This window comes from Ovis canadensis, chromosome 21 (assembly GCF_042477335.2).
Source record: "Ovis canadensis isolate MfBH-ARS-UI-01 breed Bighorn chromosome 21, ARS-UI_OviCan_v2, whole genome shotgun sequence".
NCBI classification, from domain to species: Eukaryota; Metazoa; Chordata; class Mammalia; order Artiodactyla; family Bovidae; genus Ovis; species Ovis canadensis.
Window position 1 is genome coordinate 54,148,576 of NC_091265.1, and position 18,388 is coordinate 54,166,963.

At 40.3% G+C, this 18,388-nt stretch overlaps 1 pseudogene; it reads right to left on the reverse strand.

Moving 5' to 3' along the window:
* The window catches only part of LOC138426644 (pregnancy-associated glycoprotein 1-like), a 31,759-nt pseudogene extending 16,688 nt beyond the window's left edge, over window positions 1-15,071 (reverse strand).
* Window positions 15,072-18,388: the final 3,317 nt, after the last annotated feature.

Here is an 18,388-nt window from a genome sequence, read left to right on the forward strand (position 1 = left end):
CTTTGTTCTTGCTTCAGTTTCTGAATCCCACACTAGAGCACAGCTTCCAGAGGGCAGGGCTGTCACTTGACTCACTTCTAAGTATACATCAGTAGATACTGTCTCATTCAGACCCTAATGTCAAGACAAGGCTAATACAAAGATCAGTTATTCTAATATGAGTGTTAAGTTACAGGTTCAACGAGTGTAATCAAACCCTAAAGAACATTATCTTAAATACAATACCATTTCAATTCTCTTTCATATAATGTTAGTGCAGGTCTCTCCACAGAGATGAGAGTCCACTTCTTACCTGTCATATCTTCCACCTGTTCTATTTGCTTCTGGTCTAACATGGCTGCTCCAGGTGCTGTCATTACATCTGCATTCCAGCTAGTGGGACAGAAAAAAATATTTCAGTTTGGAAGTGACATATCACCTCTACTCAAATTCCACTAGTCAAAGTATCTTCCATGTTCATGGAAAACTTGGGGGTTGTGAGCACACAGAAGGGCAGGGGAATGTGATCCTAGTTCAGAACAGTCATGAGGAGTAACAAGGGCCACCACCCTTCATTCATATCCCTGTATTCATGCTTGTTTGGTTCTCCCCACAGAGCTCTTGGTCTGTTTTGGCCTGCAGATATGGAATTGGATGAGGTTAACAGAGAGGACATGATCCAGGCTGTACCAATATGGAGAAAACAAGAAAGGAAAGAAGATAAGAAAGCATAAAAATTCAAAATCTAAAAGAGAGCATGCTTATAATCATAATTTTGCATTTATACAATTCAGGTATAATAGTTGATGAATCAATTTATAAAATAAAAAAATAGAGAAATGTAAAAATACATTTATTCACTAAACCCAACAAAATGATAAGGCTATATCACATTAAATACATAGTAGTATCAGGATTAAGTTTGGATGCACATTGCAAAAAGATAAAACAACTATAACTTTAGCAAGATAAACTTGATTTTTCTCTCCCACTGAAACAAAGCTGGAGGTGAGCCAGCCAGAGCTTGGGTGGTATCCATCTCCTAGGTTACACGGTTGTCCAATACAACTGCAGGAGATCCAGCCATCACAAATAAAATCCAGACAACCGTTAGGAAAAAAGTAGGGAAAGGAAGAGTGCCATCTCTCAGCTAAATCAGCTCCTTGAAAGAAGTCTTTAAAGAAATCCTTCTTAAACATCTGCTTGCATCTCAGTTACCAGTCATGACTAAGAGCCCTGCTGGGTAGGCAATACAGTCCTGTAGTTACTGGGCTCATGGCTATATAACAAACTATTTTCAGTTTTGAAAGAGAAGCACAGAATAGATCATTTTGTAGGTAGCCTGAAATGCCTGCCTAAAAGAACAAACCTTTTCTGAATGGATAAGGCTGAACGGCTGGGCACAGTGTGGAAGCCAGGAGAAAGGAACAGCAATGAGAAACAGTTAGATGGACCTGAACTGTGCTCCAGAAAAGAAGAGGCCGACTGGTCAGTAGAGATCTTCTAAGGACTGAAGTGAGGATTTCACACAGCACATGACCCAGTTTGGTTTGAAAACTGCTTTTCCAACTCAGGTCCCAAATCTCTCCCAATTCTTCAGCTTCTAAATATCTTGTCTTTGTTACCTCACATTCTGACCTACCTGTCTCACCTTCCTTATTTCTGTTCACATCACTTCTCCATCTAGTCTACCAGCATTGCAAGATCCAGAACTGAGGAGATAGCAATACTTTCTCGAAATGGGTAGAAACACAATGACTATTTCTACTTTAATATTTGCCCTTATCAAGGTCTTATGAAGGACTGAGATGGCTAGAATTATGGAGGTCTCACATTTGAGGCCTGGTTAAAAAACATTTATTGTTACATTGGTTGTTGGTGGTGATGCAGTCTCATAGTTCTTGTACGTCTGAGAAAATATTTTATCTTGTTTTAGACATGTATTTTTCTTGGGTATAGAATTCTGAGTCAATTATATTTCTCTCAGCATTTTAAGATGTAATGACAGTGTCTTCTGGCTGACATTGTCTCATATGCCTAATCTGCTCTCTTTCCCATTTTTCTTCTATTGTGTCTGTTTTTCCTTCTGGTTATATTTCTTTGGTTGATTGTTTGAAACAATGAATTATCATGCACCTTTGAGTAGTTGTCCTATTTCTTGTCCTTGAATTTATTGACCTTCTGTGTTAATGGGTTTAAAGCTTTGATCATATCCGGAAAATTTTCAGCCAGGAATTATGAAGTTCTTTTCTCTATTCTCCTTCTTTCACTTCCTGTGGGATTCCATTTACATATATTTCAGTATTCTTAAACTTGTTTCAAAACTCTGTGATGCACAATTGTTTCCCACAGACTTTTCATTCCTATTTTCCATCTCTCTATTTAACATACTCAATATTCTTCAGCTTCATGACTGTAAAGATTATTATCCTATGAAGCATTTTTTTTTCTATTAGTATTTGTTTATTTTTTTTTCTTTATGAGTATTAACATTTTATTTTATTTATTTATTTTTTAAATTTTAAAATCTTTAATTCTTACATGCATTCCCAAACATGAACCCCCCTCCCACCTCCCTCCCCATAACATCTTTCTGGGTCATCCCCATGCACCAGCCCCAAGCATGCTGCATCCTGCGTCAGACATAGACTGGCGATTCAATTCACATGATAGTATACATGTTAGAATGTCATTCTCCCAAATCATCCCACCCTCTCCCTCTCCCTCTGAGTCCAAAAGTCCGTTATACACATCTGTGTCTCTTTCCCTGTCTTGCATACAGGGTCGTCATTGCCATCTTCCTAAATTCCATATATATGTGTTAGTATACTGTATTGGTGATTTTCTTTCTGGCTTACTTCACTCTGTATAATCGGCGCCAGTTTCATCCATCTCAACAGAACTGATTCAAATGAATTCTTTTTAACGGCTGAGTAATACTCCATTGTGTATATGTACCACTGCTTTCTTATCCATTCATCTGCTGATGGACATCTAGGTTGTTTCCATGTCCTGGCTATTATAAACAGTGCTGCGATGAACATTGGGGTACATGTGTCTCTTTCAATTCTGGTTTCCTCAGTGTGTATGCCCAGCGGTGGGATTGCTGGGTCATAAGGTAGTTCTATTTGCAATTTTTTAAGGAATCTCCACACTGTTCTCCATAGTGGCTGTACTAGTTTGCATTCCCACCAACAGTGTAGGAGGGTTCCCTTTTCTCCACACCCTCTCCAGCATTTATTGCTTGCAGATTTTTGGATCGCAGCCATTCTGACTGGTGTGAAGTGGTACCTCATTGTGGTTTTGATTTGCATTTCTCTAATAATGAGTGATGTTGAGCATCTTTTCATGTGTTTGTTAGCCATCCGTATGTCTTCTTTGGAGAAATGTCTATTTAGTTCTTTGGCCCATTTTTTGATTGGGTCGTTTATTTTTCTGTAATTGAGCTGCATAAGTTGCTTGTATATTTTTGAAATTAGTTGTTTGTCAGTTGCTTCATTTGCTATTATTTTCTCCCATTCAGAAGGCTGTCTTTTCACCTTGCTTATATTTTCCTTTGTTGTGCAGAAGCTTTTAATTTTAATTAGATCCCACTTGTTTATTTTTGCTTTGATTTCCAGAATTCTGGGAGGTGGATCATAGAGGATCCTGCTGTGATTTATGTCGGAGAGTGTTTTGCCTATGTTCTCCTCTAGGAGTTTTATAGTTTCTGATCTTACATTTAGATCTTTAATCCATTTTGAGTTTATTTTTGTGTGGGGTGTTAGAAAGTGATCTAGTTTCATTCTTTTACAAGTGGTTGACCAGTTTTCCCAGCACCACTTGTTAAAGAGATTGTCTTTACTCCATTGTATATTCTTGCCTCCTTTGTCAAAGATAAGGTGTCCATATGTGTGTGGATTTATCTCTGGGCTTTCTATTTTGTTCCATTGATCTATATGTCTGTCTTTGTGCCAGTACCATACTGTCTTGATGACTGTGGCTTTGTAGTAGAGCCTGAAGTCAGGCAAGTTGATTCCTCCAGATCCATTCTTCTTTCTCAAGATTGCTTTGGCTATTCGAGGTTTTTTGTATTTCCATTCAAATCTTGAAATTATTTGCTCTAGTTCTATGAAAAATGTGGCTGGTAGCTTGATAGGGATTGCATTGAATTTGTAAATTGCTTTGGGTAGTATTCTCATTTTCACTATATTGATTCTTCCGATCCATGAACATGGTATATTTCTCCATCTATTAGTGTCCTCTTTGATTTCTTTCATCAGTGTTTTATAGTTTTCTATATATAGGTCTTTAGTTTCTTTAGGTAGATATATTCCTAAGTATTTTATTCTTTTCGTTGCAATGGTGAATGGAATTGTTTCCTTAATTTCTTTTTCTACTTTCTCATTATTCGTGTATAGGAATGCAAGGGATTTCTGTGTGTTGATTTTATATCCTGCAACTTTACTATATTCATTGATGAGCTCTAGTAATTTTCTGGTGGAGTCTTTAGGGTTTTCCATGTAGAGGATCATGTCATCTGCAAACAGTGAGAGTTTTACTTCTTCTTTTCCAATTTGGATTCCTTCTATTTCTTTTTCTGCTCTGATTGCTATGGCCAAAACTTCCAGAACTATGTTGAATAGTAGCGGTGATAGTGGACACCCTTGTCTTGTTCCTGACTTTAGGGGAAATGCTTTCAATTTTTCACCATTGAGGATATTGTTTGCTGTGGTTTTGTCATATATAGCTTTTATTATGTTGAGGTATGTTCCTTCTATTCCTGCTTTCTGGAGAGTTTTTATCATAAACGGATGTTGAATTTTGTCAAAGGCCTTCTCTGCATCTATTGACATAATCATATGGTTTCTATTTTTCAATTTGTTAATGTGGTGAATTACATTGATTGATTTGCGGATATTGAAGAATCCTTGCATCCCTGGGATAAAGCCCACTTGGTCATGGTGTATGATCTTTTTAATGTGTTCTTGGATTCTGATTGCTAGAATTTTGTTGAGGATTTTTGCATCTATGTTCATCAGTGATATTGGCATGTAGTTTTCTTTTTTTTGTGACATCTTTGTCAGGTTTTGGTATTAGGGTGATGGTGGCCTCATAGAATGAGTTTGGAAGTTTACCATTCTCTGCAATTTTCTGGAAGAGTTTGAGGAGGATAGGTGTTAGCTCTTCTCAAAATTTTTGGTAGAATTCAGCTGTGAAGCCGTCTGGACCTGGGCTTTTGTTTGCTGGAAGATTTCTGATTACAGTTTCAATTTCCGTGCTTGTGATGGGTCTGTTAAGATTTTCTATTTCTTCCTGGTTCAGTTTTGGAAAATTGTACTTTTCTAAGAATTTGTCCATTTCTTCCACGTTGTCCATTTTATTGGCATACAACTGCTGATAGTAGTCTCTGATGATCCTTTGTATTTCTGTGTTGTCTGTTGTGATCTCTCCATTTTCATTTCTAATTTTATTGATTTGATTTTTCTCTCTTTGCTTCTTGATGAGTCTGGCTAATGGTTTGTCAATTTTATTTATCCTTTCAAAGAACCAGCTGTTGGCTTTGTTGATATTTGCTATGGTCTCTTTTGTTTCTTTTGCATTTATTTCTGCCCTAATTTTTAAGATTTCTTTCCTTCTACTAACTCTGGGGTTCTCCAACTCTTCCTTTTCTAGTTGCTTTAGTTGTATAGTTACGTTATTTATTTGACTTTTTTCTTGTTTCTTGAGGCATGCCTGTATTGCTATGAACTTTCCTCTTAGCACTGCTTTTATAGTGTCCCACAGGTTTTGGGTTGTTGTGTTTTCATTTTCTTTCGTTTCTATGCATATTTTGATTTCTTCTGTGATTTGTTGGTTATTCAGAAGTGTGTTGTTCATCCTCCATATGTTGGAATTTTTAATAGTTTTTCTCCTGTAATTGAGATCTAATCTTAATGCATTACGGTCAGAAAAGATGCTTAGAATGATTTCGATTTTTTTGAATTTATCGTTTAGATTTATGGCCCAGGATGTGATCTATCCTGGAGAAGGTTCCATGAGCACTTGAGAAAAAGGTGAAATTCATTGTTTTGGGGTGAAATGTCCTATAGATATCAATTAGGTCTAATTGATCTAATGTATCATTTAAAGTTTGCATTTCTTTGCTAATTTTCTATTTAGTTGATCTGTCCATAGGTGTGAGTGGGGTATTAAAGTCTCCCACTATTATTGTGTTATTGTTGATTTCCCCTTTCATACTTGTTAGCATTTGTCTTACATATTGTGGTGCTCCTATATTGGGTGCATATATATTTATAATTGTTATATCTTCTTCTTGGATTGTTCCTTTGATCATTATGTAGTGGCCTTCTTTGTCTCTTTTTACAGCCTTTGTTTTAAAGTCTATTTTATCAGATATAAGTATTGCCACTCCTGCTTTCTTTTGGTCTCTATTTGCGTGGTATATCTTTTTCCAGCCCTTCACTTTCAGTCTGTATGTGTCCCTTGTTTTGAGGTGGGTCTCTTGTAAGCAGCATATAGAGGGGTCTTGTTTTTGTATCCATTCAGCCAGTCTTTGTCTTTTGGTTGGGGCGTTCAACCCATTTACGTTTAAGGTAATTATTGATAAGTATGATCCCGTTACCATTAACTTTATTGTTTTGGGTTCGGGTTTATACACCCTTTTCGTGTTTCCTGCCTAGAGGATATCCTTTAGAATTTGTTGGAGAGCTGGTTTGGTGGTGCTGAATTATCTCAGCTTTTGCTTGTTTGTAAAGCTTTTGATTTCTCCTTCGTATTTGAATGAGATCCTTGCTGGGTACAGTAATCTGGGCTGTAGGTTATTGTCTTTCATCACTTTAAGTATGTCTTGCCATTCCCTCCTGGCCTGAAGAGTTTCTATTGAAAGATCAGCTGTTATCCTTATGGGAATCCCCTTGTGTGTTATTTGTTGTTTTTCGCTTGCTGCTTTTAATATTTGTTCTTTGTGTTTGATCTTTGTTAATTTGATTAATATGTGTCTTGGGGTGTTTTGCCTTGGGTTTATCCTATTTGGAACTCTCTGTGTTTCTTGGACTTGGGTGATTATTTCCTTCCCCATTTTAGGGAAGTTTTCAACTATTATCTCCTCAAGGGTTTTCTCATGATCTTTCTTTCTGTCTTCTTCTTCTGGGACTCCTATAATTCGAATGTTGGAGCGTTTCATATTGTTCTGGAGGTCTCTGAGATTGTCCTCGTTTCTTTTAATTCGTTTTTCTTGTTTCCTCTCTGCTTCATTTATTTCTACCATTCTATCTTCTATTTCACTAATCCTATCTTCTGCCTCCGTTATTCTACTATTTGTTGCCTCTAGAGTGTTTCTGATCTCATTTATTGCGTTATTCAATATATTTTAGGTCTTTTTTATTTCTTCTAGGTCCTTGTTAAACCTTTCTTGCATCTTCTCAATCCTTGTCTGTAGGCTATTTATCTGTGTTTCCATTTTGATTTCAAGATTTTGGATCATTTTCATTATCAATATTTGGAATTCCTTCTCCGGTAGATTCCCTACTTCTTCCTCTTTTGTTTGGTTTGGTGGGCAACTCTCCTGTTCCTTTGCCTGCTGAGTATTCCTCTGTCTCTTCATCTTGGTTATATTGCTGCGTTTGGGGTGGCCTTTTTATATTCTGGTAATTTGTGGAGTTCTCTTTATTATGGAGCTTCCTCACTTTGGGTAGGGTTCTATCAGTGGCTTGTCAAGGTTTCCTGGTTAGGGAGGCTTGTGTTGGAGTTTTGGTGGGTGGAGCTGGGTTTCTTCTCTCTGGAGTGCAGTGGAGTGACCCGTAATGGGTTATGAGACATCAAAGGTTTGGGGATAATTTTGAGCTGCCTGTATATTGAAGCTCAGGGGAGTGTTCCTGTGTTGCTGGAGAATTTGCATGGTATGTCTTGTTTTGGAACTTGTTGGCCCTTGGGTGGAGCTTGGTTTCGGTGTAGGTATGAAGGCATTTGATGAGCTCCTATTGCTTAATGTTCCCTGAATTCAAGAGTTCTCAAATGTTTTCAGGCTTTGGATTTAAGCCTCCTGCTTCTGGTTTTCAGTTTTATTTTTACAGTAGCCTCTAGACTTCTCCATCTATACAGCACCGATGATAAAACATCTAGGTTAAAGATGAAAAGTTTCTCCACATTGAGGGACACTCAGAGAGGTTCACTGAGTTACAAGAAGAAGAGAAGATGGAGGGGGTAGTTAGAGGTAACTGGAATGAGATGCGGTGAGATCAAAAGAGGAGAGAGCAAGCTAGCCAGTAGTCACTTCCTTATTGTGGTCTATAGTCTGGACCGCTCAGAGGTATTTACAGAGTTATACGGGGCAGAGGAGAGGGAGGAAGTAGACAGAGGTGACCAGGAGGATAAGAGAGAGGAATGAGTAGGAGAGAGACAAATCCTGCCAGTAACCAGTTCCTTAGGTGTTCTCCACCGTCTGGAACCCACAAAGATTCACAGAGTTAGATAGAGAAGAGATGGGGGAGAAAAGAGACAGAGGCCACCTGGTGGAGAAAAAGGAGAGTCCAGAGGAGGAGAGAGTGGTCAAGCCAGTAATCTCACTCTCAGGTAAACTTGGGTAGTGAAGTTTGGGTTTTTAAATGTACAAAATTGACAACAAAAACCTAAGAGCAAAGATTAACAATCTAGAGTAGAGGTTGGATTTTCAAAGATACAATATTAAAGAAAAGCAGAAGGAAAAAGGAAGAAAGAAAAAAAATTATTAAAAAACAAACAACAATAACAACAACAACAAAAAACACCAACAACCATCCAAAGAGTATATATGGTGTTTGCCTTAAAAAAAAAAAAAAGTCTTTTTTTAAAAAATAGTATTAATAGGTTATAGAAATAAAAATTAGAGGAGAAATAGAAGACTTAACAATTTAAAAAAAGCTAGGAAAAAAAAGAAAAAAAAAACAAAAAAGCAAAAAGCAAAAAAAAAAAAAAAAAAAAGGAATGATTTTAAAAATATTAAAAATATACCTGGCCCTTCTCTGATGTTATGGGCTGTATGGGCTCACTTCCAAGGTGGTTCCCTCTGTTTAACTTCTTCTGTTTGCTGGCTTTTTAGGCTCACTAGTTCAGTAGTGCTGTGGGGAGGGGGGATGCTGCAAACAAATAGCACTGTCCTGTGCACACAGTATCTCTGCTCCACTTGACCTGTCCTTTCTCGCGGCGCACAAACCGCTCCGGCTCTACGATGCTCAGCTGGGAACCGTCTGGGGCTGGCCCTAGGCTGCGTGCACTTCCCCGGTCCAAGCCGCTCAGGTTCGGCGCTCAGGCAGCCCTCAGAGGCACAAATGCGGCTGGGATGTGCCCTTCCCAGGTCCGAGTAGCTCAGGAGTTTGGCTAGCGCGATCGCCGCGGTTTGTCACCTTTTCTGCCATTGCCGCTCAGCTCTCTGGGTGGACCGCTGGCGCACCCCATGAGGCAGACTGTGACTGTCCAGCACCCCCAGAAGTCTTAGCAAAGGAGCCTGCTTGCAGTTAGGTACGTAAAGTCTCTCCGGGTCTGCAATTGCCCCTTTCCAGTCCTTACGGCTCTGGCTGCCTGTCCCCGGCGGGGAATGGTCTGCAGCCGGCTTTTTCCGTTCTGTCCTTTGTTCTGTGCTCGGTCCTGGCAGTATCTTACGTTCGAGCTTTTCGCGTGGTAGCTATCCCACAGTCTGGTTTGCTAGCCCAAGTTAGATCGTTCTGGTTGCGCGTGGGGCATTCCTGCCCGATTCTTGCAAAGCACTGCAGCCCGCGCCTCCCGCGCGTCCCTGCCCTGCCCCCACTTCCCAATGGCGGATGCAGGCGTCTGTGCTGCTTTTCCGCCTTGGGAGTTACTGTTGCGCTTGTAATCTGTTGGTTTTAATTATTTATCTATTTTTCCTTCCTGTTATGTTGCCCTCTGTGTTTCCAAGGCTCGCCACAGACTCGGCAGGGAGAGTGTTTCCTGGTGTTTGGAAACCTCTCTTCTTAAAATTCCCTTCTCAGGACGGGCTTCCCTTCCTGGGACGGAGCTCCCTCCCCACCTCCTTTGTCTCCTTTTTTGTCTTTTATATTTTTTCCTACCTGTTTTTGAAGACAATGGTCTGCTTTTCTGGTTGCCTGATGTCTTCTGCCAGCCTACAGAAGTTGTTTTGTGGAGTTTGCTCGGCATTGAAATGTTCTTTTGAGGAATTTGTGAGGGAGAAAGTGATCTTCCCGTCCTATTCCTCCGCCATCTTTCCCTCCCCCCTCTAGGGTCTTTTCTAATGAGTACGTTCTTCACATCAGTTGACCAAAGTATTGGAGTTTCAGCTTCAGCATATATCCTTCCAATGAGTATTCAGGATTGATTTCCTTTAGTATGGACTTGTTGGATCTCCTTGTAGTCCAAGGGACTCTCAAGACTCTCATCCAACACCACAGTTCAAAACCTTCAATTCTTCATTAGTCACCATTCTTTATACCGCAACTGTCACATCCATACATGACAACTGGAAAAATAGCTTTGATTATACTGAACTTTTCCAGCAAAGTAATGCCTTTGCTTTTAAAAATGCTGCTAAGTTTGCCATAACTTTTCTTCAAACAAGCAAGCATCTTTCAATTTCATGACTGCAGTCATCATCTGCAGTGATTTTTGAGCCCTTAAAAATAAAGTCTCTTACTGTTTCCATTGTTTCCCCATCTATTTGCCATTAAGTTATGAGATTAAATGCAATGATCTTCATTTTTTAAATGTGGAATTTAAGCCAGATGTTTCACTCTCCCCTTTCACTTTCATCAAGAGGCTCATTCATTTCTCTTCACGTTCTGCCATGAGAGTGGTCTCTTCTGCATATCTGAGGTGATTGATATTTCTCCCAGCAACCATGAGTCCAGCTTGTGCTTCATCCAGTTGGGCATTTCGCATGATGTACTCAGCATATAATTTAAATAAGCAGGGTGACAATATACAACCTTTATTTACTCCTTTCCTGATTTGGAACCAGTCTGCTGTTCCATGTTCAGTTGTAACTATCGCTTCTTGACCTGCATACAGACTTCTCAGAAGGCAGGCAAGATGGTCTGGTATGCCAATCTGGGTAATTTTTCCACAGTTTGTTGTGATCCACACTGTCAAAGGCTTTTATATGGTCAATAAAGCAGAAGTAAGTATATTTCTGGAATTCTCTTGATTTTTCTATGATCCAGTGGATGATGGCAATTTGATCTCTGGTTCTTCTGCCTTTTCTAAATCCAGCTTCAACATATGGGATTTCACAGTTCATGTACTGTTGAAGACTTGCTTGGAGAAATTACTTTGGTAGCATGTGAGATGAGTGCAAGTGTGTGGTAGTTGAACATTCTTAGAAATTACCTTTCTTTGGGATTGCAATGAAATCAACCTTTCCAATCCTGTGCCACTGCTGAGATTTCCAAATTTGCTAGCGTATTAAGTAAGCACTTTAACAGCATCAACATTTAGGATTTGAAATAGTTCAACTACAATTCCATCACAACCACTAGCTTTACACGTAATGATGCTTCTTAAGGCCCTCTTGACGTCACATTTCAGGATGTCTAGCTCTAGGTGAGTGATCACACCATCGTGTTTATCTGGATCATTAATATCCCTTTTGTATAGCTCTTCTATATATTCTTTCAACCTCTTCTTAATTTATTCTGCTTCTCTTAGGTCCATGATATTTCTGTATTTTATTTGGCCCATCTTTGCATGAAGCGATCCTTCTTTGCCTCTAATTTTCTTGAGCAGATCTCTGGTCTTACCCATTCTGTTGTTTTCCTCTATATCTATGCACTGATCACTTAGGAAGTCTTTTCTAAATCTCTTCTTGCTATCTTTGGAACTCTGCATTCAAATTTGTATGTGTTTCTTTTCCCTCTTGCCTTTTGCTTCTCTTCTTTTCTAAGTTATTTCTAAGGCATCATCAGACAACAGTTTTGCCTTTTTGCATTTCATTTTATTGAGGATGGTCTTGATTAGTACATACAGATCAAAAAAAGAAGATTAGTGCATCCAGTTCCATTATTTCATGGCAAATACATGGAGAAACAATGAGCCCAGTGACAGAGTTTATTTCCCTCGGCTCCAAAATAACTGCAGATAGTAACTGCAGCTGTGGGAAAACAAAACAAAACAAAACAACACAACACTTGGTCCTTGGAAGAAAAGCTATGAAAAACCTTGACAGAATACTAAAAAGCATAGACATAACTTTACCAGCAAAGATCTGTACAATCAAAGCTATGGTTTTTCCAGAAGTCCTGAGTGGATGTGAGAGTTAGACCATAAAGAAAGCTGAGAACTAAAGAATTGATGCTTTTGCACTGTGTGCTGCACAAGACTCTTGAGAATCCTTGGACTGCAAGGAGATCCAACCAGTCCATCTTAGGGGAACTAAGTCCTGAATATTCATTGGAAGAACTGATGCTGAAGCTGAACCTCCATTATTTCGGACAATTGATGGGTAGAACCAGCTTATTATAAAAGACCCCGATGATGGGAAAGATTAAAAGCAGGAGGCAAAGGAGAAAACAGAAGACGAAATTGTGGGGTGGCATCATTAACTTGATGAACATGAGTTTGAGCAAGTTCTGGGAGTTGGTGATGGACAGGGAAGCCTGGTATGCTGCACCCCATGATATAGCAAATAGTGGACATGACTGAAAGATTGAACTGAACTGATGTACAGAGGACAATCAGGGAGCAGGCAGAAGTTTTTAAGGAAGGAGGAAGGAACAAACCTGGAAAGCTGACAATTTTGGGTCAGCACACCATTTCAAGCTGGAGAAGCTGTAGGGAAGCAATTCTATGCCAGGTGGAGAGAATGGTAAGAGAAAGGCAGGGTGGCAGTGCTGGGATCTCCCAGGGGACCAGATCCCACATCTATTAAACTTTATCAATGTTTAATATTGTTAGGTGATTGGAAACATGAGTTTAGTTAGGAAGTGGTAGAGCAATATTCAATGGAAGGACTGATGATGAAGATGAAGCCCCAACACATAGGCCAATGATGTCAAGACCCAGCTCTTTGGAAGAGACCCTGACGCTGGGAAAGATTGTCGGCAGAAGGAGAGAGATGAGAATATGAGATGGCATCACCTACTCAAAGGACTTGAGTTTGAGGAAACTATACGAAACAGTGAAAGCCAGGGAGGCCTGTTTTTTTAGCCAAACATGTAATCACAAAGAGTCAGACATGGCTTAGCAACTGAATGATACCAATGAGGACACAGGGTCCAGTGAAGGCTCTGGTCCTGTTTGGATTGCAGAAAGATTTAGTTGGAAGGGGAGGCTTCCCATCCTCTGGTGCAGGTCCTTGAATCCAAGGCAAGGAGCACAAGGTTTTGAATGTGTTACCAAAAATTGTTTTCTAAAAACACAAAACAAAACAAAAAACTGTTTTCTGTAGGAGAGAGAGCTTTGACTGAGTTTGTTCTCTAGATTTTACTGAGGGTTGTCGAAGGGATCTGGAGTGGGCAGAATCTGCAAAAACCAGGTGACCGGCTGCTGGAGAGTGACGCTTGTGGTAGACATAGGGCACTAGCTGCAAAACGGATCCAGAAAAAGTGTCCCTTCTGGAGTGTACATGCCAATGTATCACATTGTTTCAGCAGATCACTTCAAAGTCGTTTTGGGGCAAGTAAGAAATGGATGGGTAGTTTGCTTTTGTCAATTCCTGTGGGTAGTTAGAAGACTAAATGTCTGGTTACTTCATTGCATGGTTGGAATCATACTTGGGAAAGAAAACTAGATCAAGTCCACACATATTTGGTCATTAAACAGCAGGCATAGGAAGGTTTCTAAGGCAACTGTAGGTAATTTAAACATGAGACTTCAAATGGGGACAGTTACTTTTAACAGGCTGAGATTGGACTGTACGTGTAGTCATAGTTGTTTCTATGACAAGTAGCCATAACAGCAACTTCTTGCTACGCTGGAGATGTGGGAAACCGAAAAGAGACCAACAGCCTTACAACTCTCCTTGCAGTGTGATTTCAAGCTAGAAGTAGTTGACAAGGAAAGGCAGACTGGTAAGCCTGGGAAGGAAGCAATCTGAGCCAGTAATGATTCGCTCTTGTTGGGGCCCAGAAAACAGAAGCATCGGCTCAGTCAGAGTTCTGGGTCAGGTTCAGAGATAGATGTCATTTGGCTTAAATCAATATTTAGCCTTGGGGATGGCAGCCATAACCTCTAAACAGAAGATTTCCATCTCCCCAGATGGCAAAATAATTCATACTTTTTCCAGACTCAGGAACCCAGGAAGCCCTCTCAGGCCCACCTCTTCTTAGCAGGCACACATTCATCTAGAGGTGGATTTATCATCATCGTGCCTATTGACCAGATGAGCAAACTGAGGTTAAGGGACTTGATCAAGGTCATAGAGCTAAGCACGTGAAAAGCCAAGCACAAACCAAGGGTAACAGTCCTCAAATTGTGTGTTTTTGCTCCACACCCAGTGGGAGTGGTGGGTGGTCATTTGGCAACAATGCTTAGGCAAATGCGAGAAGTAGTCATGCTTTAATTGAGGTAAGTAAGGAAAACCAGTAGAACATTCAGCTATGACCTAAATCAAACCCCTTGTGATTTTATAGTGGAGATGAAAAATAGATTCAAGGGATTAGGTCTGGAAGCCTGAAGAACTATGGATGGAGGTTGGTAACACTGTACAGGAGGCGGTCACCAAAACCATCCCCAAGAAGAACAAATGTGAGGTGGAAAGGGGGTTACCTAAGGAGGCCATAAAAACAGCTGAGAAAATAAGAGAAGTGAAAGGCAAAGCAGAAAGGGAAAGATATACTAAATGGAATACAGATTTCCAGAGAATGGCAAGGGGATATGCTGGTAGCCAGCACGAGAGCTCCCACCCATGATAAGGTCATGCAGAGAGACCTGACGGGCAAGGCGAGTCAGGTCTCAAGGGGTCGTCCACCTGATCATCTACCCCCAAACACCAGAGTCTGCCTGTCTTATTGTACTGTGTTTTCCACTCTTCTGACATAACAGGGGTCCATCCCCGATCACCTTCCTCTAAAAGGAATTAACTTAGGGCTCCAGGTAACAGTCTCCTGCAAATAGAAAGAATGTCTTGGTTTAAACCCCTTTGATGGCTTTCTAACTTACCTGACCATTCTGCCCGGACTTTTGCAACTTGTGAATTGTTTACAGCCCCTCAACCATGAGAGACATGAAGCTTAAAACATCTTAAAGATATAGAGCCTTTTTAGAGCTAAGAATTAGTTTGATGAAGGGATTCATTGGTTGAGTTAATGTTTGCCGCCAGGCCTCCATATCCTTCATCTTTTAGGCACCTGGGAGGATATTAATCAATGTAATCGGGATGCAGAAATAAGAATATAGTAGTTTTGATGTCAGCAACACTAGACTCTTGAGTTAATTACTATTCTCTTTGTTATAAATCACTGTATTTCTTTCATTGTTATAAATTGTTGTGTCCTTGCTATGTAAGAATGTAACATTATTTAGTGCTTTCTGAGAGTGGCACCAGACTTTGGGAAGAACAACACAAATAAGTTCTCTGGTTGACAGACCCTTATCAGAAAAGGGCTGTAAAATGTTAATTGGCTTTCTGGCGAGAAAGTGATGTAAATCACCTAAGACTTGTGTATACAGCTAGGTATGCAGAGAGAAAGCCTGGTCTCAATAAGAGTCAGGGCTGCTGATGGTGCATAATTTTGTATTATCCATTGATCTCTATGTACAATCAAAAGTATAAAAGGCCCTTCTGGACAATAGAGGATGGGCCAGTCACTGGAAAGACTGGTTTCCACCATGTCTTTTCTTACTCTATTTTCTGGCTGAATTCCCACCTGGGGCGTGGAGGCTCGCCAATTCTACTTACTTGCCCTGGCTTCTAAGGCCCATGAGAGTGGGAGGTTAAGGTGGGGCATCCTCGGCTATTCAAATAGGCACCAGTGGCCTAACGTAGATGGTGCAAACCTCTTGTCCTGAGGTTTTATTAGCTTTCCCCGTAAACCAAGTTATTCAGCATCTTTTCTCCACTAAATTTTCCTACTATACTATTTTTTCCTAATCTTATATTTCTAAATAAATAAGTTTCCCCTTGCCTGCTCCATCTCCCCTTCGAATCACCCTGGATCCACCAGGGCTGGACCCCGGCAGGGATATAAGAAAGTCTTCATAAGTGAATACTGCAAGAATTAGAGGAAAATAATAGAATTGTAAAGAGTATAGATCGCTTCAGGAAAATTGGAGCTACCAGAGGGACACATCATGCAAGGATGGACACAATAAAGGAAAGAAAAGTCAGAGACCTAACAGAAGCAGAAGAGATTAAGAAGAGGTGGCAAGAATGCAGAAAAGAACTGTACAAAAAAGGTCACAATGACCAGGATAGGGATGATGCTTGTGTCACTCATGCAAAGCCAGATATACTGGAGTATTAAGTCAAATGGGCCTTAGGCAGCATCACTACAAACAATGATAGGGGAGGTGATGGAATTCCAGTAGAGCTATTTAAAAATCCTGAAGAATGACGCTTTAAAAGTGCTGCATTCAATATGTCACCAAATTTGGAGAACTCAGCAGTGGTCACAGTGCTGGAAAAGTTCAATTTTCATTCCAATGTACTGAAACAGGTATACTATCAGGTAAGAAACGAATCACCAGTCTATGTTCGATGCAGGATACAGGATGCTTGGGGCTGGTGCATGGGGATGATCCAGAAAGATGATATGGGGTGGGAGGTGGGAAGGGGGTTTGGGACTGGGAACTCATGTACACATGTGGTGAATTCATGTCAATGTATGGCAAAACTAATACAGTATTGTAAAGTAAAATAAAGCAAAAATAAAAATTAAAAAAATGAAACTACATGAACTGAGAATTTCCAGATGTACAAACTAGTTTGAGGCACCAGAGATCAAATTGCCAACATCCATTGGATCATAGAGAAAGCAAGGGAATCCCAGAAAACATTTCCATCTGATTCGCTGATTATGCTAAAGCCTTTCACATAAAGGACCACCACAAACTGTGGAAAATTCTTAAGGAAATGGGAGTACCAGATCACCTTACCTGTCTCCTGAAAAGTCTGTATGTAGGTCAAAAAGCTGCAGTTAAAATCATATGCAGAACAACTGAAAGATTTAAAACTGGGAAAGAAGCATGATAAGGTGTACATTCTCACTCTGGTTATTTAACTTTTATGTAGGATACATCATTTGATATGTTGGACTGCATAAATCCTGAGCTGGAATAAAGATTGCTGGGATAAATATCAACATACACAGATATGAAGATGACACTGCTCTAATGGCAGAAAGCAAAGAAGAACTAAAGTGCCTATTGATGAGGAGAGGAGATGCAAAAACTGGCTTAAGACTCAACATTCAAAAAACTCTTCACAAAAATATAGTCAACATTCATGGCATCCGGTCACACCATATCATGGCATATAGATGAGGGAAACGTGGAAACAGTGGCAGATTTTATTTTCTTGGGCTCTAAAAACACAATGGACCTTGACTGTAGCCTGGAATAAAAAGACACTTGCTTATTGGAAGGAAGAAAGGCTATGAAAACCTGCACAGTGTATTACAAAGCAGAGACTCACTTTGCTACAGAGGTCTGTAGTGTCAAAGCTATGATATTTCCACTAACAATGTACAGATGAGCGATCTGGACCATAAGAAAGGGTGAATGCCAAAGAATTGAGCTTTTGAGCTTTGGTGATTGAGAAGATTCTTGAGAGTCCCTTATACAACAAGGAGATCAAACCAGTTAATCTGAAAGGAAATCAACCTGTGACGCGTACTGACTCAGCTGAGGATTCTCCTGAGGGCTTCCAGGTGGAAAGAATGGATTCTTCCATTGCAAAAGAGCCTATCCGAGGATGCTCAGAAAGGCTTAAGTCTCTGTGTACCTTGGGTTTCCTATTTCATGTATTTTATTCTCCTCAATAGCATTGGAGGCCAAGGAAGGGGCATTCTGGGCTCTGGAGGAGGAGGATGGCTCAAGGATCCACTGGGACCACCACTTACCAGGTAGGACTGGAAAGGACAGAGCAGGCATATGTGGCAGAGAGCTGGTGCCTAGGGTGTGGGAAAAAGGGAGAACCAGCTCTGCATGAAGCACTTCACCCAACATCCCCTGGAGGAGAAGCCCAGTGATAAGTTCCTCTGAGATGGGACAAAGATAGTCTATTTCATTACCCCTTATATATAATTCCTCCGAATGAGGAGGTGGTGGAGTTTGTGGGTCATCACAAACTCTTTCATGGCCTAGACCATCTGTCAGTTGCTGTCCTTGAGGCTGCCTCTCCCCAGCTTCAGTCATGTATTTCTGGAGGACATTAAAAATTATGTGTGCTGCTGAGTCAGGGCCAAAGACCATGTGAAGCCAGTCATAAGACCCTATGTCCCTGCCAGGATGGCTGATCTGAGGTTGCACATATGAACTGAGGTGG